Here is a 24,646-nt window from a genome sequence, read left to right on the forward strand (position 1 = left end):
AATGGTATTTCTTATACCAAATGGTAAAATCAAGGCTTGCTTTTGGGAAATATATACATATACATATACATATACATATAATTATTTTTTCAAGCCATGAATGGTTGAATCCGTGGATAAAAAAAATCTGTGGATATGAAGGGCCAACTAGATATGGGAATGTTCATTTATAGTAACATTAGTACCAAAAAAAATTACTAAATATTTGGTATGGTGTCATCTGAGGCTGCATCCACACTGCAGAAATAATCCAATTTGAGACTGCTTTAACTGCCATGGCTCAGTGCTATGGAATTCTGGGAATGGCTTCCATAATACCATAGCATTGAGCCATGGCAGTTAAAGCGGTCTCAAGACAGATTATTCCTGCAATGTGGATGCAGTCCAAAAGGGGGGGGATGACACCATGAGTTACTGCACCAGGTGACACCAACCCTAGCGATGCCACAGCTAGGATATGATCTGAAGGCATATGTTGATAGCACCAACACATGCAAAACTAAGTAGGTCTGGGTTGGTTCAGTGCTTGTATGGGAGACCACCTGGAACTTAACTGCATTGCCCTTTCCTCCACCAAAGTAAAGCAGAAAGGAAAGGCAAGATTTGCTTCACTGAAGTAAAGCAGACAATAAAATCAAGGGCTATTCTCACTGGAACATTTGGAACAGTACAATCCCATACCGGTTGAGTCAGAAGTAAATCCTGCTGAATTTAATGGGGCTTACTCCCAAATGAGTAGGTATCCAAAACCCTTACTTTTAACAGCACCACTTACACAAAGTAGAATAATATTTCTTCTTTGTTGTAACTGGCCATAAGGTTATGATCATTCACAATGTTCTGATGAACATATAAAATAATTCTGAACTCTGTGCAAATGATAACTGAAGAGGAATTGCCTGTTAAAATCTAAGCAGCCAAGTAACTGCTGAATCTGATGGTAAATTTAAAAAACTGGGTCCACTCTGTCTTGTTTTAATTTTCCTCTCCTTCCAATAATGAGGCTAATGTTTTGCGGGCCAAGCAGCTACATTGCAATAAAACTAAAAACACTTTACTAAGCTATCTGGATGATGTATTTACTGACAGGTCATGGAATGGAAAACATCTTGTGGTTTACAACGGCAACAGTGACCTGGCTTTTTGATCCTTAATTGCATGTATACAAAACATCTATAAATGTGCTAAACAGTAATAGCAGGAGAACTGTAATAACTCTAACATGCACCCCCATACATGGGAAACTTTCTATGCCTGAGAATGTACTTACTAAGCTTTTCTGAAAGTAAAGATTTCTATTTTAGTTTCACGGATTACTTGACAATCTTGGAAAATTTTGAACAATAAATGCACTTCTGTCTAGAGGAAAAGCACTATTTTTATCCATACCTCCATGAAACCAAATTCCTACAGCTGGGAATCATGCAGCTCCCTAAATATGGTTGGACTGCAAATCCCAGCAGCTCTAATCAGCATAGCCATTGGGGAGGGATGCTGGGAGTTGCAGTCCAACAATTGAATGGACAAATGATTCCTACATCTTCCCTAAGAAGGTATTAAATATTAACTGTTGGTGTATGTGTAATCTGCAAGCAGACTAGGTAGTTGGCCCAAACCCAACAGGCTCCATTTTGAACCCAAATCTCTTGTCTGTGAGTGCAAAAATAGCTGCCTTCTAAAAGCTATTGCCATGATTTCTTCCTTGTTTTAACTCAAGCTCTATTTTCTGTGTTCTGAACATGGGCTTTCTCTGAAGAAAACCAACAACACCATCTCAATTAACGGATCACAAGATACACCTCTATATACACAAACATCCATTGCTTGCTTTGAAAACCACTGCCTTCTCAACAGATCTAATAGGTGGTGACAGAATATCACAGTGATCTGCTAGGAATCAATTCCTCCATTGTACTAGCCAGTTCAGCCATTTCCTAAATATGACTGTCTGACCCTAGTCATGGGGCACTGAGACAGGATTGCAATGCTGTTAGTGTGCTGACTGCCCAAGAGTTTCCTTGTCTGAGTTCTTGTGGTAGTAACATTCCTCAAAACATTCAGGAATTCCCTTGGATCCATTAGCTACCCATTAATTATCTTAATAAGTGGACCAAGATATGGTATTGACTATGACCTAGTATGAATGTTGGGTGACGTCAACATGCATGCTGAGGCAGGATGAAAAGATGTCCTCCTTTTCCAGGATATGTCCTACATTCCAGCCATCTGTCCAAGAGAAATTCTAAAATGTCCTCCATTTTGAGCATGGCTATGAAGCATACATTTATATTTATATTAGTGTTTTTAGCTTCTGTTTTGTAATGCACTACATTTTGCAGTGCCTTGTCCTTCTTTGCAGTTATGACATCTGGTCACTCTGTACTGACACTCTTGTCATTAGGAGCAGTTCCAATCAGAGGCTGCATCTACACTGCAGAATTAAGTAGCAAGTAGCAAGTACACTTCTATATCACTTATCAGTGCACTTAAGCACTCCCTAAGTAGTTTACAAAGTGTAAGCTAATTGCCCCCAACAGTCTGGGTACTCAATTTAGCAACCTCAGAAGGATGCAAGCCTGAGTCGTGTTTGAGCCCTTTTGCTGGTATTGAACTTGCAACCTTATGGTTTATGATTGAGTAGTTCACACTGGTTTAACTATTACAGCTCAATGCTATGGAATTCTGGGATTTGTAGTTATGTGAGGCATTTATTATGTGAGACATGTGTAGTTGTTTTACAAAGATAAGATAATTTAGCTTCTGCCAGAGAGGTCTGGTTTCACAACAAACTACAAATCCCAGAATTCTATAGGACTGAGCCATGACAGTTAAAGTGGTGTTAAACTGCATTAATTCTGTATGGCAGAAGCCTTAATAATTTTCAAGGCAACCATACAGGCCTGTTTCAGCATGACATCCCACTCATGGTGTAGCAGTTTCAGTGCTGAACTGCAACTCTAGAGACCACAGTTCAAATACCCACTTGGCCACGGAAACCCACTGGATGGCCTTTGTCAAATCACATGCTCTCAGCCTCAGAGGAAGGAAAAGGCAACTCCCTCTGAACAAACCTTGCCAAAAAATCTCAGTGATAGTAGGGTCACCATAGGTTGGAAACAACTTGAAGACACACAACAAAATAATTACAATCTGAGTTTTGCTGATCAGGATGAACATGATCTCTCTATTTAGGATAGCCAAAGTGGGGGAAGAAGGGATTGGTGAAGTTGTTAAATTTGTTAAATATTCCCAATAGTGTCTGAACTCTATAGATTTCCTGATTATCACAAAAGTGTGTCCTATGCTTAAATTAATTTATTTAAGATGTAACAGCAAGGCAGTAAAGTAAAGCTGTAAAACAGTAAAGCTGTCAGAGTAGATGTTTCAGGGTGATTTAAGCATCATGCATTCACCAGCCCTTTGGCTATTTTGACTCCTTTCTGAACTTTTGCTTCAGACATTTTACAAATGATATGTCAAATAAGATAGACCAAAAAAAGTGCAAATACCACATCATTTAATTAGCTTTTCAGTATGAGGTTAAGAGATTTAAACAAACAAGGTAAGATAGGTGGAGAGAACAGTGAGCTTGTTAGATAACTGATCTTTTCAAATGGAGAAGCAACATAATCAAACTTAGAATCTTCAGCTTTGCCTGTAAAATATATGTTCTATCACTGATTTTTGCAGAGAATCCTTCTTGTTCGGAAATGGGGAAGCAGGGAGGATACAGTGATTCTATTGTATAAGAAAATGTTCTGCATATGCTTAAAGGCACTCAGAATAGTTCAAATGCTGGTTCTGAGCTATCAAAGATTGTATGGCTCAGGTCCAGGCCATCTGAAGCATATGAGCATGCCCAGAACACTGAGAGAGGTCCTTCCCTTGGTCCTACTATCTTCACATGTTTTTTTGGTGGGGTCACAGGAGAGGACCGACACAGCCACCCTGGATATATTAAGTAGAATGTAAGAAAAACATCTTCCTGTGGCTATACTCATTTATTAGTCTAATATGTATCCACCATTCTTCCAATGAGATCAGGTACATATTTAGAGATATGAATCAAATATTTATGGTTACCTAATTTTATCTCCACAACTACCCCCCAAAAAGAAGATTAGGTGGGGATCTTTATGATTTTTACTGGGTGTGATAGAAGATAATATGGTGTGTACTCTGAGGGACATGAAGTTTACAGAATGTATTTGCTGGGTGTCCTTTATTAGAAGGGCGGCAGTGTAGTGTGGTGTTGTGGTTTGAGTTTTGGACTAAGGAGATTATCACACTCCTCTTTTTGGCTGATGCTGGCATGGGCTGGGCACAGGCTTAAACGGATCTTATTGCATGCCTCTGTGCCCAAATTGGCCTCATTGCATACCCGATCCAGACTCCTGGTGTACTTTTCAAAGAATGGGAAAGTATTGTTCTTCGAAGGTATGCCAGGAGTTTGGATTGGGTATGTGATGCGACTGGGTTGGGCACGGAAGCACACAATAAGATCCGTTTAAACCCATTTAAGCCTGTGCCCAGCCCATGCTCAGACTGGGCAAAAAGAGGTGTGTGATAATCTCCTAGGACTCTGGAGACCAGGGTTCAAATCCTCATTCAGCCACAGAAAACATTGGGTGATTTTGGGCATGTCACATTCTCTCAGTTTCAGAGAAAAGTAAGCGTAAACCCTGATTGAATAAATCTTTCCATGAAAGTGTCACCATTATAGGGTCACCATAGTGTTGCCATAAATTCGAAACTACTTGAAGGCAGACAACAACAACAACAACAACAACAACAACAACAACAACACACCTCTTTGGGAGCTGGAAAGCTTTTCCTTTCATTTAAACTGAACAAGATGTCCCCCCAACTCTGTATTTATAGATATAAATAATATATTAATTTTACAGAAAAATGCATGGCTAGGTTAACTGAAAACAATACTTCCATTTGGTATTTAGCTAGAAAACAGATTTGTTAATTGCCATGTCCTGATTGTCAGCCCTAAATGTCATGAATTTCAACTGTTCCTTATTGTGTTTTGAAAACCTGGCATCACCAGTTATGGGTCTACTACATCCTCTTGCATTGGAACCAAAAAAAAAAAAAAAAAAGGTAAATTTTAAATGGCATGACTCCTGTAGCTTGATAGCAAATTTGCAATAGCTCCTTCAACTTGCATTTCATATCCAGCAAAGACAGTTCAAGCCTAAAAATGATAAGCTGCTTAATTATGTGTCAGTGTTGCCAACAAACAGGAGAACTAGAAAGCACATTCTCAGTATACTTCTCACGTTTTAAATTCAAACTTACCCTGGTGCAGTTCATCATAGGTTTTCAATGGAAATATTGACTGAGATGAGCTCTATCCCTATCTGTGATGACTTAGGTGACAGACGATGCTCAATCAAGTGCAAGACAAATGGATCATGATTCTTTGCCCTTTCTACCCTGATCCCTTCCTTACAATGATAATGCAGGTGGACAATGACTAATGTTGGAGAGAGAGAGAGAGAGAGAGAGAGAGAGCTTATCCAGACACATTGATTTCAGGTCAAATATATCACTCTGTCTTCTCCATAGACAGTTTAAGTTAATTGTTCCTTCAGTTATTCATTTGTAAGCTCCACTGACATTAATGGGATTTATTTCTAAATCAATGTGTTTAGGTTTGGAGGAGGAGATGAAGTTGTACATTCTCCACAACCCTTCTTATGTAAGTCAAGCAAATGCAGTGTAAAGGTTCCAGCTACCCCATCCCACTCCCCACAATACATTTTCTCCATCCCCAGAACAAAAAAAAAACCAACTAAGGCCTGGGACAGACTGCCCGAGAAGGGCGGCCTGTTGGCAGACTACTTTCCTCCAGAGGGAAGCCGCAGGGGCCAAACTGCACAGCTTTCCTCCACAGGAAAAAGAACCCGGGAAAAGCGGGTTCATTTTCCGCCACAGGGTAGACATAACTAGTGCACCAATGGTGCACTCATTATGTAAGCGATGCGCGACATGTGGATGCCATGCGTTGCTTACGTAACAATGGCGACGCCCATGTACATAGAATGCTGTCCGTCCATTCTAGGGTTAAGGACCGTGCGGTTGCCATGCAGTCCCTAACCCTAGAATCGGCGGCACCGGTATGCCACTTGCTGGCGGTCTGTACCACGCCTAAGTTTGTTTGACTGAGCATACTTTTTATTTTTTATTGAATTCTTATAGCCTATTCTCATTCCACCCCCCACCCACCCACTTTGGGAGTTAGGGATCTGACAAATGTCCTAGTGTCCAATACCAGGTTAATTATTTTTTAATAAATTATTTCTCCATTGATTTCTATGGGAAACCCTTATTTCCATTACCAGTGATATTTACAAAGAATTTCTCACCATGTAATCCAGGAATGACCTGCCCAGACTGTGAGATAGCTTTGACTATCCTCTTTTTTATCACTCTGCATCCCTTCTTTCCTTCTTCTCCAGAAACTCCATCCCACTAGGTTGTCAGACACTAAGGCGCATCTACACTGTAGAAATAATAGAATTTGACACCACATTGCATGCTGTAGCTCCATCCCATGGAATCTGGGAATTTGCAGTTTTGTCAACCTTCTCTGCCAAAGACTGCTGCTGTCTCACAAAAGTACAAACCCCTGGAGTCTGTAGGATGGAGACATGGCAATTAAAGTGGTGTCAAAATCATTTTTCTTTACAGTGTAGATGCACCCTGAGTTATTACTAGGCTAATTTGGGTCTCTCCTCAACCTCACACTTCAGTATTGCTGTTTTTTTCCTTTCCTTAATGGTTTTCATATCGCTATGAACTTTATGTTTACCCAAGGTTTCCTGTTACTTTCTTTTTTTCATGGGCTCTGAAATTTGGCTGCATACACCCAAACACAAATACAGTGGACCCTTGTTATACGCTGGGGTTTGGTTCCAAGATCCCCCATGTATAACAAAATCCGTGTATGCTCAAGTCCCATTAAATATAATGACATAGCACAATGGTGTCCCTTATAAAAAAATGGAAAATCAAGGTAAATTTATACTTTTTTGGAACATTTTCAAACCATGTATGCTTGAATCCGTGTATAAAAACTCCGTGTATAAGAAGGGCCGACTGTATTTCAAACAATGCAGAGTGATTTCAGTCTGAGTTCTAGCCCCTCTTGGCTTTCTGTATTTGGGAATCCAAATAATAATGATGATGATGATGATGACGACAAAGAATCCGGGTGGGTTACAACAGTAAAATACGTCAAAGTTACAATAAAATCCAAGAATAAATCAATCCCTGTACCCACCCACCCCATTCCCAATGCTAAAACAGGATTAAACAGCAATAGTATAAAAGCATTAAAAACAGTAAAAACGTTAAAAACATTCAAGTAAAATTTGGAGGAAAATAACCAAACGAGGAGGCATTTTTCATAATCGTGATCATGTTCATGTCAGGGTAGTATCTAGATCTAGATCTATATTTCTATATCTATGGCGCGTTACAGATGCACCTAAAAGTAGTGCTCAGCACGTACTAGGGTTAGAAAGGGCACCCCTTTCCAGGCCGCGGGGAAGCGGCCTTTTGCAGCTTCCCCGCGGCCTGGAAAGTGGCGGATCGGGGCCTCGGAGGCTGCCGTTGTGGCAGCTGATGCCCCGATACAGCAGGGAAAGGGCCGCTTACAGGCCGCCCCAAATGGGCGGTCTGTAACACGCCTATATCTCTATATCTGGGAAGGGGTAACTAAGTTGGAAAGGCCTGCCAGAATGTGAGTCAGAAATACACACACAACACACACACACACACACAAAATTGCATGGGCACACTGATGCCCAATTCCAGCTTCTTTAAACTCCAGTTTCTCCTTTAATAAATCCATATGAAATCTCTTCAGAGAAGATGCTGGCGAAATGTCAGGAATAAAGTCTTCTAGAACATGGCCACATAGCCTGGAAAACCCACCAAAAACTATGGATGCTGGCCATGTAAGCCTTTGACTTCACGAAGTAATATTTGATTGGGTGTAAGCAGTTCCCATACCTTGGACCAATCATAAATCAGAACAAAGACTGCTGTCAAGAAATTAGATGAAGGCTAGGACAGGGAAGAACAGCTTTGAAAGAAATGAAGATCCTAGAGAGCAAAGACATAACTCTCAATACTGAAATGAGGATTGTCCAAGCCATTGTATTCCCCATCACAATGTATGGATATGAGTGAAGAAAGCTAACACACACACACTAAACTCCTTTGAAATGTGGTGCTGGAGAAGAGTGTTGAGGAGATCATGGACAGCCAAAGAGACAAACAAATGGTTCCTCAAACAGATTAAGCCCGAATTATCACTGGAAGCCAAGATGACAAGACTAAGGCAGTTATACTTTGGCTACATCATGAGATGGTGTGATTCACTAGAAAAGACAATAGTGTCAAGAAAGGGAGACGGCAATATGAACAGAGAAAGAATGCAAGCCAGATGGATGGACTCAATCAAGGAGGTCATGCTCCTGGGTTTACAGGACCTAAGCAGAGCAGTGGAGGGCAGAGGGTCTTGGAGATGTCTCATCCACAGAGTCACCATGAGCTGAAGTCAACTCAAGGGCAGTTAAAAACAACTAATGTATTTCAGAGGAACAAACTGACCAAATCACCTCTTATTATTCTTTACCTAAGAAAACCGTATCAAATTCATTGGGTCACCATAAGTTAACAGGCAACTTGAAGGCACATACATGCACACATGCACACATGTGCATATACGCCCACATACATTTATGTATCATATCTCCTTTCTGGTTCCCACCTTGCACACAGCACTTTCAAAAATTCCCTCCACCATTCATATGGGCATCCACCCACCCTGGCCTTAGGCAACATCTTTCCTCCTGCCTTCATCCCTTAACAACCATAGTTAAAAGTGGAGTTCTCTTATCACCATACCTACAAGTTTTGCATTTCTGTGGCTATTCATACAGTCTGATTATAAAGGTCCTTCCTGGCAACCAGTTTTCTCCAAGCATTTGAGGAAGTAGACCAAGTCTATGGAAGGCTACAACTTCTTTCACACAGGTCACCTCAAAGGTGCTGCAAGATCCCTTTGCAAGCTCTTTATTGTCAACTAACATGGGTCCAAGACACACTGCAGAAATAATCCAGTTTGAGAATGCTTTAACTGCCCTGGCTCAGTGCTAGGGAATTCTGGGAACTGTAGTTTTGTGAAATGTTTAGCCTTCTCTGTCAGAGAGCTCTGGTGCCACAATGAACTAGAATTCCCAGGATTCCCTAGCACTGAGCCAGGAAGTGGTTTCAAACTGGATTATTTGTGCAATGTGTTTTGGACCATGGCTACATCCCTCAAGTCTGACCACTCGTATGTACTGTAATTGCAAAGGTCTGCCCCTGTGTCATTTCTTCTTTTGTTAGTTGGGGCAAGGGGAAGCGGAGATGTGGAAATTCAGAATTGCAACAGAAGTGATGCTAAAACTGTTTGTTACTTTTAAATAATATTATTTGCTTTTTGAAGTTGTGCTGCTCCCCATCGCTCATCCTTTATATGCCTAAACGGATTTCACTGAACTTTGATAATTTTCAACTGACACAGGAACTCTTCAATGGATCCCTACTTTGATATTTCAAAGAAATCCTTCAGTACCACAACCAGATTTTTAAAGGAGAAAAACAGTCAGTCTTACCATTGCGTGAGGCAAAACGGTAGGAAATGAACTGCACACATAAAATGCTAGCAAACTGCTTGAGGCACAGGATAAACAGGATTCCAAAATGACAGTCAGTGCAAAGTATTATTACACGTTTCTACTTACTCTTCACCCTTCACATTGGTACTTCATTTCAGTAAGTAGAGACATACAAAATGAAAAGAAATCACTGCAGCAAGAAAACTAAAAAAGCAGGAGTTTAGACATGATGGCCCTTTAGGTCTTTTCCCATTCTATTATTCTATTATTCTATGAGTATAATACTCATAAATACCCCAGATCTGTATGATCTCCCTCAGTGGTTTCCTCAGTGGTTTCATGTAGACTTCTCAAAGCATAAGAGGCAGTGTGGAACCTTAAGAAATCCCATAACATAATGGTTATGAGGCCAAGCAGTAGCTCCTCTCACTCTCCCACATGACCCTCTGGGAATATTCAGCCAAACAGGACTAGCATCTCCACAAAATGGTGCCCTGGAGGCACATATAATGGTCCACATCCAAAACTCAGTGGAAACCAGGAAAGTGATAGTGTTCATGATGTTCTGAAAGGTATCTAAAAGTAGACGGTTCAGACCAAGCAATATATCTTCTCAGGAATCTGTATTTCATAGAATCATAAAGTTGGAAGAGACCCCAAGGGCCATCCAGTCCAACCTTCTGCCATGCCGGAAGACACAATTAAAGTATCCTTGACAGATGGTCATCCAGTCTCTGTTTAAAGACCTCCAAAGAAGGAGAGGCTTCTGAAGCTTACAGTGCATCTTTAGCTAGTTTACTCATACATGTTCATCAGTAACCTGTGATGACTTGCAAGTACGATTGCATTGCCACATCACCAATTTTCATCTCAGATTACACCAAAACCCAATGCATTCAGTGCATCAAAACTCAGATTACACTAAAGCTGCACTCATTTTACACATTAGCTGAAAGTATTCAGCCATCCACTGAAGATGAAGGAAATATATTTGGCAGAGTGGTGAGGTTAAAAGTGTCCAGCTGCACTGAGTCTCAAGCACTGAACCCTGGAAAAACCTGTTCAGCAAGTCCACAGCAAAAGGAGACTGCTGGTGGAATGGGTAACAACTGTAATGACATCAAGCTTCACTGAATATGTTTTCCAACTGTTTTCCCATCTCGCTGCTGCCTTTTTTGGGGAAGGTGATCGAGAGAGCAGTCGCTTTCCAGCTTCAATCGATCTTGGATGACACCAATTTTCTGGACCCATTTCAAACCGGCTTCCGGGCGGGTTATGGAGTTGAGACTGCCATGGTCGCCTTATTTGATGACCTCCGTCTGGGCATGGACAGGGGGAGCGTGTCCCTGTTAGTGCTCTTGGACATCTCAGTGGCCTTCGATACCATCGATCATGGTATCCTTCTGGGACGCCTGAGGGAGTTGGGAATTGGGGGCACTGCTCTACAGTGGTTCCGTTCCTACCTCTCGGGCAGATCCCAGATGGTGGAGCTGGGGGACTGTCGCTCCGATAGCAGGGCCCTGACATCTGGTGTCCCTCAGGGAGCGATTTTGTCCCCTATGCTATTTAACATTTACATGAAGCCGCTGGGAGAGATCATCTGGAGACATGGGGCGCGGTGTTATCAGTACGCTGATGACACCCAGATAATTTTCTCTATGTCTCCGACTGATGCAGTAACTAAGGATGGCATCTCTCCTCTAGATGCCTGCTTGGCGTTGGTAAAGGGCTGGATGAGGGAGAACAAACTCAGTGTGAATCCAGGGAAAACGGAAGTACTGGTGATAGGTTCCCCGGCTTCGGGTGGTGAGATCTGTCACCCGGTCCTGAATGGGGTCACGCTCCCCCTGAAGGACTCGGTGCGCAGCTTGGGAATGCTCCTTGATTTGTTGCTCCAGCTGACTTCTCAGGTGGATGCGACGGTCAGGAGTGCTTGTTATCAGCTTCGGCTGATACGCCAGCTGCATCCCTACCTGGACCGTAAGGACCTTGAATCTGTCGTACATGCTTTGGTAACCTCTCGATTGGATTTCTGCAATGCGCTCTACATGGGGCAACCCTTGTACCAAACCCGGAAGCTGCAATTGGTGCAGAACATGGCAGCTAGATTGGTCGTTGGTAGCTCCAGGTCGGACCATATAACACCTATTTTAAAAGACCTTCACTGGCTGCCTATCCGCTTCCGAGCTCAATACAAGGTGTTGGTTTTGACCTATAAAGCCCTAAATGGCTTGGGCCCAGGGTACTTGGAGGACCACCTCTCCACATATAATCCGCCCCGCACACTCAGAACTTCTGGGACTAAATTGTTGGAGGTCCCTAGGTCTAACCTTGTACGGACTTCACAGAGGGCTTTCGCCATCGCTGCCCCTTCATTCTGGAACAAGCTCCCTGTAGAGCTTCGCTCCGCCGCCTCACTAGTTACTTTCAAGAAAAACTTGAAAACGTATCTATTTCGGCTGGCCTTCCCACCTTAGTTAGATTGTTTATTTATTTCCCTGCCCTCTTTTTTCCCTTTCGACCTCGGATCGATGTCAATTATTCTCTCCTTCTCTTTGCCCTTGACATGTGTATTTTATTGATTTCCTGTTCCTGTTTTTGTTTTTTGCAGTAGTGTTCTTAACTTTTTATATTGAATTTTTATCCTGTTTGTAATGTTTTTAAATTTTGTAAGCCGCCTTGATCATATTTTGGAAAGGCGGGGTAAAAATAAAAATTTATTATTATTATTTTCCAAACAAAAATGTCTTTCAAAGGTAAAGAATGTACAGGTATACCTCAGAATATTAACAGAATATTTAAAGACATCAGAGAAGCCATATAAATGTATGGGGGGGGGGGGGGGGGAGAACATTTGGTCCCAAAGGCAGAAATAACATGGAATGAATAGGGACAGGTTCCTCCTACAAAAGCCCCATAAGTATCATGAGCCATCTTGAATCCTATCATGAGAAAGGCAGGATATAAAACAAGCAAGCAAACAAGTACAGTTTATCCTGTTTCAGCAAACTTTTTATTCAAAACTCAAACATGCTCCTCTGCAATGAAACAACATAGGGTGCATCTACAGTGTAAAAATAAAGTCGTTTAACATCATTTTTACTACCATGACTCCATCCTACATAATCTTTGCATTTGTAGTTTTGTGAGGCACCAGCATGCTTTGGCAGAGAACATGAAAGACGTGGCAAACCTGCAAATCCCAGGATTCTATAGGATGGTCCTACAACATTTACAGTCGACCCTAGACATTCACAGGGTCAAAATTCGTGAATCAAATGTGGGGGGGGGAGCAGTGCACACATACAGTACATGCCTCCATCTCCCTGGCAGAGATGGGGAGGAGGAGTGCATGCTCAGCAGCCTTGACCTTGCGAATAATCAAAACCATGAGTGTCAAAGCCACAAATGTCAAGGAACTACTGTAGTGTCAAACTGCATTATTTGTACAGTGTAGGTGTACCCCCAAGTCAGGTCAGCCTTGTGTAAGCAAACAAAAACAATATGACCCCTCTAGAGACCTCTTGAAGGTTTCTTCCTAAACATAATCAGGGATGACTTTTTCTTTCGCTTCCTTTCATATACTTATAATGACAGATACAATGAGGTTTTGACATGTGCAGGTTTATTTCAATGGCAATGCAGTGGATGTCATACTGATACTTTGTACTATAAGGACGGTTTTGTTTTGCCAGTTTGAAAGAACATTCTTTTTACTTAACAGGAAATAATGGTATCTCTAGAGTGTTTAAGATAACAGCATTACAGTACTGGAAAAAACAATTCGCTGAGGAAGTTAGGGGAGAATTCAGGATACATAATGTTTGCAAAATAGTGGACATTAATTCCAATCCCATAAGTATGAGTGTGCAGTTGCTACCAGTTCGACTTGTCTAAAAAAATTGTCAGTTCTCATATTAGAGTTTCTAGGACTTCTTATGCAGGTAGAACTTTTTCTTCTTACAGCCTCGGTTTCCCGTCCAGGAAGGCAGACTTTGGGGTATATTCAAGGCACTCCTGAAAAATTCCAACTTGAACCCCTGCCTCTTTTTTTAAAATTGGCTGCTTCGGTCCTTCAAAAGTGAAGGGATTTTCTCGGAAATCAGTTGCTATGTGAGCTTCCAGCAGGTGTCATTTAACATGCAAAATAATTATTATAATAATTTTTATAAAGAAAACTGTCACCAGCAGCATCCATTCTAGGAAACTAGCAAAAGGAGATCTCAAAAGTGGAGACAATGCTGCTAAAAAGACTGTTTGTTTGTTTGTTTGTTTGTTTTTCCTCCCCATTCTTTTCCCCTTGTCTGTATTTTTAGATAATAAGGTTGTAGGCAGGTGCTTTCTTTTACTGAATCACTGTAAGCCACTCTGAGCCTTGTTTGACAGAGAAGTAGAATAGAAATGCTTTAAACAAATAACTAAAATTCCACTGATCAACATTAGGCACTCAAGTGATCACTAGAAGAAACATCACACACTCCCCCCCCCCCTCACTAGCCCCTACATTGTCAAGACAAACACCATTTGAGTTTCCCAGTGAAACAATCCTCTTTACAAGATAGGTCATCCACAGCTATAAATTTCATTTTATATATACTAACAGTACACTCAGTTCACTAAGCACTAGTATTTAAGTAACTAGCATCATCTAAACACAAAAGGCAAGTATCTGCAGGCCTGGAAGAAGTTCACCAGCCAAACATCACACCAAGAAGAAGGAGCTTGTTAAGTATATGTCAGTGTTAATTCAGTTAAAGATTCAAAATGGAAAGAGAAGTGAGGGAAGAAAAAAAAATCTTTCTCCTTCTCCTCGGCTCCTCTTCTCCTGTGTCAGAAGAGATTTAAAGTTCCCCCACTTACTCACTGGGGTGGGAAAGATGGGGGGTAGGCATCCAAGCTAGGTGATAAGACTGACAGAAAAACAAGAAAAGCTATTGGTGCATAGGTTTATTCATGATGGGAAGGGAGGAAAGTGGACAGGAGCAAACACCTTTTGTACCAATTTGAATTTGGCCAGGGAATGTACGGCTATCAGTTTGAGTCTGGGTTTTTATGACTCAGTGTGTCATAAACAACGTGAAATCAGGATAATGTATTGCATACTGGATCTGGATTATTTTGCAAGTATGGATTCAGCCTAGTTGGAAAGGACGAAGTTTGCTTCCACTCATTAATATTTTTACAGTTCTTCTGTACAGGTTGAGTCTCACTTATCTGGAATTATGAAATCTAAAATACTCCAAAATTGTCTTCCAAAACCCAAAATTATTTTTGTATCATTAGACAGAGAGAAAGAGAGAGAATGCACTAGACACAAACTGAGACAAAATTAATCATGATTACCTCTTTTCTGATTGTGAAGAATCCTTCAAAACAGGAAAGTGGGTGAAAATGAAGTCTTCTTTCCCATCACAGCTTTTTCATACAACTCTGTGGGTGGTGGATGGAAAAAAAAAGGGGGGGGGCAACATTAACAAAGAAGCAAGCTTTGCCTTCCAAGGACAGTGCCTCACTGATGACTGTTAAGTATATAGCTATATGTACATCCTATGAATAGAGAAAATGTTTAGCAGAAGCAGCCATTTTAGTTTCACATGGCAATAGATAATTCCTTCAAGCCATGTAATCTTTTATAAAACCAGGAACAAGAATATGAAAACAAGAATCATCCAGTCCATTGTATTCACCATCACCATGTGACCCCTGGACAGTAAAAAAAGCAGATAAGAAGAAAATCAACTCATTTGAGATGTGGTGTTGGAGAAGAATGCAAAGGATCCTGTGGACAACCTAAAAGAGAAACAAATTGATTCTTGAACAGATCAAGCATGAACAGCTCAAGCCTCTTTGTGGAAGCCAAGATGTCATACTTTGGCCCATCATGAGAAGGCATAAATCACTGGAAAAGACAATAATGTATGGAAAAGCAAAAGGCTGTAGAAAGAGAGGAACACCACGTGCCAGATAGAAAGACTCAATCAGGGAGGCCATGGGCCTGAATCTACAAGACCTAAGCCAAAAAGGGGAGGACAGGGGGCTTGGAGATGTCTCATACACAGGATTGCCATGAGCTGAAGTTGACTCAAGGACAGCTAACAACAGCAATAACAACAAGGTAAAACAGAAAGGGCAGGGAATGTTCTGTGCTGGTTCTAAGGCCATTTCTGCATACCTTATCGGTAGAAATGTTAAGGACTATGTACTGACACAGTTTTCTTGACTCATATCTGCATCTCTGTCTTTTCAGCAACCTAGTTTAACAATAGAATTCAATTTCTGCCTCAAAAATAATTAGAATAAAATTGGCAAACATCAGGGGAGATCCTTGTGCACCATTTTGGGGACATGACATCTATCCTTCCAGGTTCAGCAGTTTGTATCTTAACTTAGGCGCATTACAGATCGCCCCTTAGGGGCGGCCTGTAGGTGCACCTTTCCCCGCTGGTTCGGGGCCTCAGTGTCCAGAGCGGCAGCCGCTGAGGCCCCGATCCGCCGCTTTCCGCTGTCCCCTCGCCTCTACCATCTTTGAATCGTTCGTGGAGCAGCCATTTCCTATTAATGGGAACTTTGCATTAATATGAAATGGCTGCTCCATGAACAATTCAAGGACAGTAGAGACGAGAGGACACTTCACTGGCGTTTCAAAAGCACAACCGGCTTTCACACCCTTGCGCTTCAGGGTGCTTTACTGGTGCTTAATCCACGGTAAGCACTGGTGTGAAAACTTCATAAACTGCAAAATCAGTTCTTGTTCTCTCTTGGAATGTACGGGCAAGAAAAGGCTGATTTGATTTGATATGGTAATCAAGACACACATTCCCATTTAAGGCCAGATGATACAAGAGACTTTCATGCCCTCCTCATTGCTTTTAGCTTTGCAGTATTCCACTACGCCATTGAAATGTGAATGCCAAGAGACCCCACTCTCCTCCATGCCAGCATTCTCTGAAGATGCCAGCCACAGGTGCTAGAGAAACGTCAGGAATAAACTCTTCTAGAACATGGCCACATAGCCCAAAAAACCCACCAAAAACTATAGATTGCTTTAAGGTTTTAAAAATGGGAGTTCCAGTCACATAGTGTTTGCATCTTACATAGGATAACCACCGGTTTGTTTCCCTGGACTACATCTACACTGCAGAATTAATTCATTATGATACTGCTTTAACTGCCATGGTTCAATGTTATGGAATTCAGGGATTTGTAGTTTTGTGAGAGATTTAACCTTCTCTGTCAGAGAGTCTGTGCTGCAACAAACTACAGATCCCAAGATTCCATACAATGGAGCCACGATAGTTAAAGTGGTGATTGCATTAATTCTGCAGTCCAGCAGCAGCCCTGGACCAATTTCAAGGGTTACTGTAAACACAAAATGGAATGCTGATGATCCTGGATAGTTTGACACGCATACCAGTCTTCCTGGAGATCTCTGTCATCCACACATAGTGAATGCCTTGTAATTGCTTAGGGGTTGTTCTCACTAGGTGAAACCCCGCGTTCTGAATCGAATCCAAGGAGTGGCGTTCCTATTAGGATCCGATTTAAACCTAGAACGGTTCTAGAGCAACCCGCAATCGTCCCCACTACAAATCGAATTGTAGAGCGGAATAAAATTTTGAATCGAGTTTTCCTCATTTAACGCGTGTTAAAAAAACACTAGGGTCCGACCTACATTTTTCCATTGATTCGATTTAGGAACCGGAGCATTTAAATAGGAACGACAGCCTTTGAAATTGCGTTAGATGAATGGGAGGAGCGGACTGCGATGGGGCTGGCCTTGGGGGAGTTGCCCTTTCTGTCCCCATCCGTCTGGCTGTCGCCATTTTTGCTTCCCTCACCCCGCTGTGGTCTTTCAATAAGAAATAAGGATTATTTTTATTTTTTATTTTAATGGTTTACAGGCGCTTAATCTCTTCAGCGCTTTAAACACCTGAAGTCCCGGCTGCTCAAGGCTTCCCCCGGTGGATTGCAACCTCCCCTCTGTGTGGGGAGAGCCCATTTCTAACGGAGGAGAGGCAGGGAAGGGATGGCTCCTCGCGAGGAGACATCTGATCTCGCCCAGGCAGGGAAGGGCTCTAATCAATGGGGGGGGGGGGATAGAGCCTTTCTCTCTCCCTTTCTCAAATGGAATCTGCCTTCTCCTCCAACCCTGGAAAGAGAATCTTTGGGAAGAGTGCTCCCTCCCTGCTTTTCCAGCAGCCTCCTTCATTGATCTCTGGGCTCTCTGAAGGGATTCTCCCATAGTTCCTCTGGAAAGAGCTTCACTTTGCCAGAAGCCTCTCCCATTGATCTCTGTGCTCTCTGAAGGGATTCTCCCTGGCTGTCTTGGGAGACAGGATGCTGCCCTCCAAAACCTATCCCATAGTTCCTCTAGAAAGAGCCTCGCTTTGCCAGAAGCCTCTCCCATTGATCTCTGTGCTCCCATTGATCTCTGTGCCATTTTTGCTTCCCTCACCCCTTTGTCCGCTGTGGTCTTTCAATAAGAGATAAGGATTATTTTTATTTTTGCAACCTCCCCTCTGTGTGGGGAGAGCCCATTTCTAACGGAGGAGAGGCAGGAAGGGAAGGCTCCTCTCGAAGAGGCATTCCCTGCCCGCTTGGGCTCTGATCTCGCCCAGGCAGGGAAGGGAAGGCTCCTCGCGAGGAGGCATCTGATCTCGCCCAGGCAGGGAAGGGAAGGCTCCTCGCGAGGAGGCATCTGATCTCGCCCAGGCAGGGAAGGGAAGGCTCCTCGCGAGGAGGCATCTGATCTCGCCCAGGCAGGGAAGGGAAGGCTCCTCGCGAGGAGGCATCTGATCTTGTCCAGGCAAGGAAGGGCTCTGATCAATTGGGGGGGGGGGGAATAGAGCCTTTCTCCCTCCCTTTCTCAAATGGAATCTGCCTTCTCCTCCAACCCTGGAAAGAGAATCTTTGGGAAGAGTGCTCCCTCCCTGCTTTTCCAGCAGCCTCCTTCATTGATCTCTGGGCTCTCTGAAGGGATTCTCCCTGGCTGTCTTGGGAGACATGAAGAGGGGATGCTGTCATGCAAAACCTATCCCATAGTTCCTCTGGAAAGAGCTTGGGTTTTCTAAATTCACTTTCATAAATTCGCTAAATTCACAAACAGTCAATGAAATGGAAACGATGCCAAAAGATAAATCGCTTCCAAATATTCCGGATTAACGTTACGTCATTCTGACGTACTATTGATTGACAGCTCCAAATAAGGTATGGAGGAGAAGAATCGCTTTATTTAAACACCGATTTCATGCCAAGTAGGAACGCTTGCAGGTAAAAACTTCGATTTAAATAACCAGATGGGAACGATGAACAAAGCGATTCGGATAGCAGGATAAGAACAGTGTTATTTTGAATCGATTTTATTAAAAACGTTGTATTTTAAATCGTTTCAAATCTTAAGTGAGAACAACCCCAATGTCTGATGTAAAAGAGGGCTCCTGCAGTTTTCCTAATGAAGAAAAAGGAAAATTCATTTGCTGTAGCATCCTCTTTTTGCATCTGGCCACTCTATATGACACGTCTTTTTCTTGCCCTTCAAGAAAGTGGACAGAGCTTGAAATGCTATTTAAAACAACAGCAACAGCAGCAGCAGCAGCAGCAACCTGATATTCCTATTCTACCCTCACCCCAAGTAATATGTATCAGTCATCAATATTTGTGGGGTGGCAAACTTGTAACATATTAGTAAAGATTTATAGTATATTACTGAAGTTTTCCCTGAAGAGGAAGTGGCAGTAGACCTGTATGAGCAAAGGTATGCTGGAGAGAAAAGTAACTGAAAAAAAGAGAGTTGATGCAACTGTTTCTTAATTAAGATTTTGATGAAAATAATGCCTGCATTTCACATTGCTAATGAATGCAAAATACAACAGTATCCCACTGCAATGCATCAAGTCTTACATGACTGGCCCAATTCTAAATGGTTTTATATGTTTAACTTAGTATTTTTAAGGATCTTAGATTTTTGACTTATTACTGTGGTGTTTTAATTGTGATTTAAATTTGTTCTGTTTTGCTGCTGCTGCTGCTGCTGCTGTTGTTATTGTTATATTTAAACATCTTTTGTGAGCTGCCATGGGTCCAATTTGGGAGAAAGGTGACATATAAATAAAATTAAAAAAAAATAAATGATCCTATAACCAAGGTAGGACTGTTCTGTTTTATTTTTAAAGGGAAATGTAACATGATCTCCCTTTCTCTCTTTATCAGTCTCTCTGCTTATCATAGCTCATGGTTGCAGAGGGGGCTGGTTCAGGGTCAAGAGTATCTAGAAACCATCTGGGTAGTGACATTTTGGAGTTTTTAGAATAGCTGGAGCAAAGGACTCTGAGAACTTGTATCCTTCAGCTGTTCTTGACAATTTTATTTCAGTCATGTTGTGAAAAAATGAATCAGCTTGAGCAGTTCTGCAATTTTTACTGCCAAGTTTCTGCTTTCCTCCCCTTTTAATAAACTAAAGAGTTGTTTTGCGAGTATTCTTGCATTTTCTTTCCATTCAACTTTAAAAATAAAATCTTCCTAGATTGCTTGAATAGCCAGTTTCTTGAGAATAATTTTATGCCAAGATTAATGAATGGGAAATCCGCATTCTTTCTGTGACAGATGGGTGTGTCCTTGGCCTTAAATAAATAAATAAATAAATAATAAAATTAAATCATCCTTCCCTCTGGCTTACTTTTATTTCAGTGATATGAACAGCAAAACAGCTTCTTAATGAGGGCTGTGAGGAAATAGTTCTTATAAAGAAATTGTTGCTCAATTTAATCTTGGGTTGTAAAGTGCCATGCAAAATTTACGGCACTATAAACAACAACAACAACAACAACAATAATAATAGTTACACACACACACCTCCCTATCCTATTTACAACATAGTTAAATGATCAGTTGCCATGGTGGTGGAAGAATCTTAGGTACTAGGGTTGGAAAGACTTTTCCTGAGATGCTGGAGACATGCTGCCAGGCAAAATACAAGTGACTCCTAGACTTGTAAGACTTTCTTACTGACTATTACTATTTCTAATGTTAGAATACAGAGTACCTCTTCACTATGACTGATGATTCAGCTGTATGTTCTCTAGAGAAGAGAAGGGAATAAAACCATGTGTAATATATATGATATACTGTTTCATATTGCAAGAGCCATTAATACATTTTGTAACAAGATATAGACAACTCACAACTTGTCCTAGTAGAATGGAAAAAAGCAGCCATGCACTTAGTGATTATATTCTTTTTGGGAACAAAAACAATCCAGCTACAGCTGAACAGGAGGACAGCAGTACTGTCAAAGAGAAAAGGGCATGGTATTAAGAATCCGTGTTAGATTTTGCAAATCTCTGTTTGTAGCAAAAAGGTTCCTAACATTGGTAATAAAAATTTGAAGAGACAGCTGTGTTTGTGCAATCTTGTAGTACCTTTGAGACTGAAAGAAAGAAAGAAGTTGGTAGCATAAGCTTTCGTAGACTCAAATCTGTTTCCTAAAATGCATAGATTAAATGCCTAAGAACTGACCTTTATAAACAGGCTGGAAATAGAAATGCAAACTTGTGGGTGTAGTGATGAAGTGACAAGTTCAGGTCAGTTCAATTGCACTGGGAGACAAAAAAGTTTATCGCGCCAGGGTTAAAACGTTCCCCAGTGCGTTCTAACGTGCTCATGTGCATTAAACACTTTAAAACAGTTCTCAGAAATGGCGCCCTCTGAAATTCAATGGGAATGCGATTGGAATACCCGGCGGCAAAGGTGGTGTTCCAGTGTGCAGTAAAATGGGGTTCTTGGCCCCATTGCATTCCCATCACGTTCTGTGCGCACCCGCATGTGAGCACGTTAGAACACACTGGGGAACGTTTTAACCCCGGTGCGATAAACTTCATAGGCAGGAGGAAGGATATTGTCTAAACCCAAGGTGAGTAAATAACCATATGAATGGTGGTGAGAGTTATTGGAACGTAGTGTGATGCCAACCACTAAATAATATCACCTATCTGGTTCCCAGCCAGCATCAAACTACATTCTGATAACTCCCACCACCATTCATATCATCTACTCGCCTTGACTTTAGGCAACATCCTTCCTCCTGCCTTTGTCTCCCAATGAAACTGAACTGAACTTGCTATCTCACCACCACATCCACAAGTTTTGCATTTCAGTTGCAATTCACACAGACAGTCTGCTTGTAATGTTCTATGCCTAGGCACTAGGAAAGCTTGTACTATTCTTTCTCTTAGGCTCAAAGGTGCTACAAGATTCCTCTGCATATTGGTAATAAGAGTTTAACCAATCATGTTTATTATCCAGATACAAATAACAATAGCAAGTACATTTCTATACTGCTTATCAGTGCACTTAGCATTCCCTAAGCGGTTTACAAAGTGAAAGCTAATTGCCCCCAACAAGCTGGGTACTCATTTTAGCAACCTCCTCAGAAAGATGCAAGCCTGAATTGAGCTTGAGCCCTTGACTGGTATTGAACTCCCAACCTTGCGATTTGTGAATGAGTGGTTGCAATACAGGCATTTAACCACTGCACCATCAGTTTGGTGTGCCTGTTCAAAGCATATAATACCATGCCCTCTAACCATCCTGCTTTGGCAGGGACAGACCTGATTAAGCCTCTATTCTCCCACTTTTTCAGCTGCTTTTAAAATGTCCCAGTTTTTCCCCTTGCAACTTTCCCTCTTTGTCCTTGGCTTACTACCATTGTTGCAAAGTGAGTTCAAAGTGCAAAAGTAGTTTCCACTCAAGGAGCCCTGGTGGCGCAGTGGTTAAATGCCTGTACTGCAGCCATTCACTCAAAACCACAAGGTTGCGAGTTCAAGACCAGCAAAAGGGCCCAAGCTCGACTCAGGCTTGCATCCTTCCGAGGTCGCTAAAATGAGTACCCAGACTGTTGGAGGCAAATTAGCTTACTTGCTAATTAGCTTACTTGCTGTTCACCGCTATGATCTTTGGAATAGCGGTATATAAATAAAAAAAAAAACAAAAAACAAAAAAACTAACTCAGAAAGGGGGCAGAATCTTGCCCTTTCCTATAGAGTCAGGCGAAAGGAAACTACAGCAGTCTCTTCCAGCTTGTCTGTCCTTCCACATTTATACCTTTTGCCCCCTTAACCACATTCTAATATTACTTGGCCACATGTTTCCTGGTTTACATCTGTAAAAGTTTGGAGACTATATGTAATGTCACTGTTGTCAGTTTTCCAAAGCCACTCTGAATGCTTACACATTCACACCTGTCTTTGGACTTTAAGGCTAAAGTTTGAAGTTAAAGGGGGGGGAGGGGCTGTCATTTAAAAAAAAAGTTTGGTGAAATGGAAGAATATGAAAGAGAGTGAATGTTTGTCACATAGAGTGTTTAAGCAAGTATCTGCCAGCTAGGGGCTGTGCCCAGAAACAATCTGATGGGTTGTTTATATGCAACGGTCCTCAATATATATATATATATATATATATATATATACACACACTATCATTGATTACAAATTTTATGAGGTAGTCTGGATGCAATATTCTCTTTTCTTTGGTTTGCCATTGTCCAGTTACTGTCTGGTATTCTGATTCTTCTCTGTTATAATGAACATCATTTTTAAAGAGCAATCAAAGGATTATTTGACATTCAGTGCCCGTGGCATGGTGCACGTGAAAATGGAAACTTCAAGTGAAATTAAGGGTATCTCCAGATGGGCGAGGGGAGTCTATGGGAGTCTCAAGAGTTTCCAATTATGTCTGTTTCGACTGTACCTGCTACTTTACAAAGTGCATCCAGTCTCTTTCTTGAAATATACTGGGTTTTCCCTCACTTCCCCTGCCAATGTATACTCTTCTCCCCCCCCCCCCCCCCCCACACACACATATCGCCTGTCACATCTGGTCTCACGCATATTTCAGAAATTAATTTTCACCCATTTCCACTGAGAGTTTTTTAAAATGTTATACAGGCATTATAGTCAATATACTAAAGTGCTTTAGCTATATTACACCATCTGTATTAACATTCCTCTTTTCTTTGTTTGATCTTTGTTGAATCTGTATCGTTTAAAAAATACTGTTGGTGATTTTAGTGTGTCCTATGTTTATGTGTTTTAACTTAATGTCTTTAAATGTTTTGTGTGTTTTAATTTGTGTTGTATCCTGTCTTAAGCCTTGGGAAGAGGCAGGTAAGAGTAAAAAGTTGTTGTTATTGGCAGCTCACGGGCTGGCTGACTGCTCAGACAGGAGATAAGGCTTGGCAATCCCTTTGTAGAGGCTTATACTGTAAGCCCCTATTAAAAATGACCACCACCCTCTCTGCAATCTAGATCAAAGAAGTATTCACAACTACATTCTTTAAAGTCAGTCATCCTTATCCACAGATTCAGTATTCACAGAGTCAACCATCCATGGGCTGACACACACTGACACACACACACACACTCCAAAAAACAAATCTTGATTTTGCTATTTTATATAAGGGACACCATTTTATTACCCCATTGTATATAACTTGAGTATTGTATAAATCGTGAGCATCCAGGGATTTTGGTATGCCCAGGGTGGACTAGAATCCCAGTGGATACCAAGGGCCCACTGTATGACAATCATTGATGAAAACAGTGGCAACACCAGATTGGTGGTGCCTGATCAAGAAAAGGTCCAGCACTACTACTTCCTTTGGGAAGAGGAGTTGCACCATTCATGTGGTGTTAGATCAGATGATATCAGACATCAGGCTTCATTCTGAGGAGCCCGCTAGACCACTTCCATGGTCACCTTATTCACAATGCTTTACTTCAGAGACCTGTCAGAGCAAGGCATTAGTGTGATGGGGGCTTCAAGCCAATTTTCTGTGATGGTTGCAGGATCAGGAAAGCAGCTGGCAGAAACATCTCCAAACCTGCCAAATAATGCCTCATTCTGAGTATTCCTCAATGTGAGATAGTTCTAGAAGCCCTGGTAGCTGTACTACTATCAGCTGCTTT

General features: G+C 41.6%; 1 protein-coding gene across 9 annotated transcripts in view; it reads right to left on the minus strand.

Annotated features, from left to right (window-relative positions):
* Positions 1-24,646, minus strand: part of RAB27B (RAB27B, member RAS oncogene family) — a 138,398-nt gene that overhangs the window by 60,850 nt on the left and 52,902 nt on the right. For 3 of the 9 annotated variants that reach the window (XM_089497358.1, XM_089497355.1, XM_089497354.1), the window contains exon 2: positions 15,030-15,116. The exons of 4 other annotated variants lie outside the window; for them this stretch is intronic. The gene's annotated coding sequence lies outside the window, so the exon portion shown is untranslated. Of the gene's footprint in view, positions 1-5,310; positions 5,330-15,029; positions 15,117-17,097; positions 17,155-24,646 lie in introns of those variants that run through there. 2 more of the 9 variants (XM_089497357.1, XM_089497362.1) reach the window with 2 other exon arrangements.

This window comes from Sceloporus occidentalis, unplaced genomic scaffold (genome assembly GCF_023333645.1).
Source record: "Sceloporus occidentalis isolate IW3139 unplaced genomic scaffold, rSceOcc1.0.p SCAF_1, whole genome shotgun sequence".
NCBI lineage: Eukaryota > Metazoa > Chordata > Lepidosauria > Squamata > Phrynosomatidae > Sceloporus > Sceloporus occidentalis.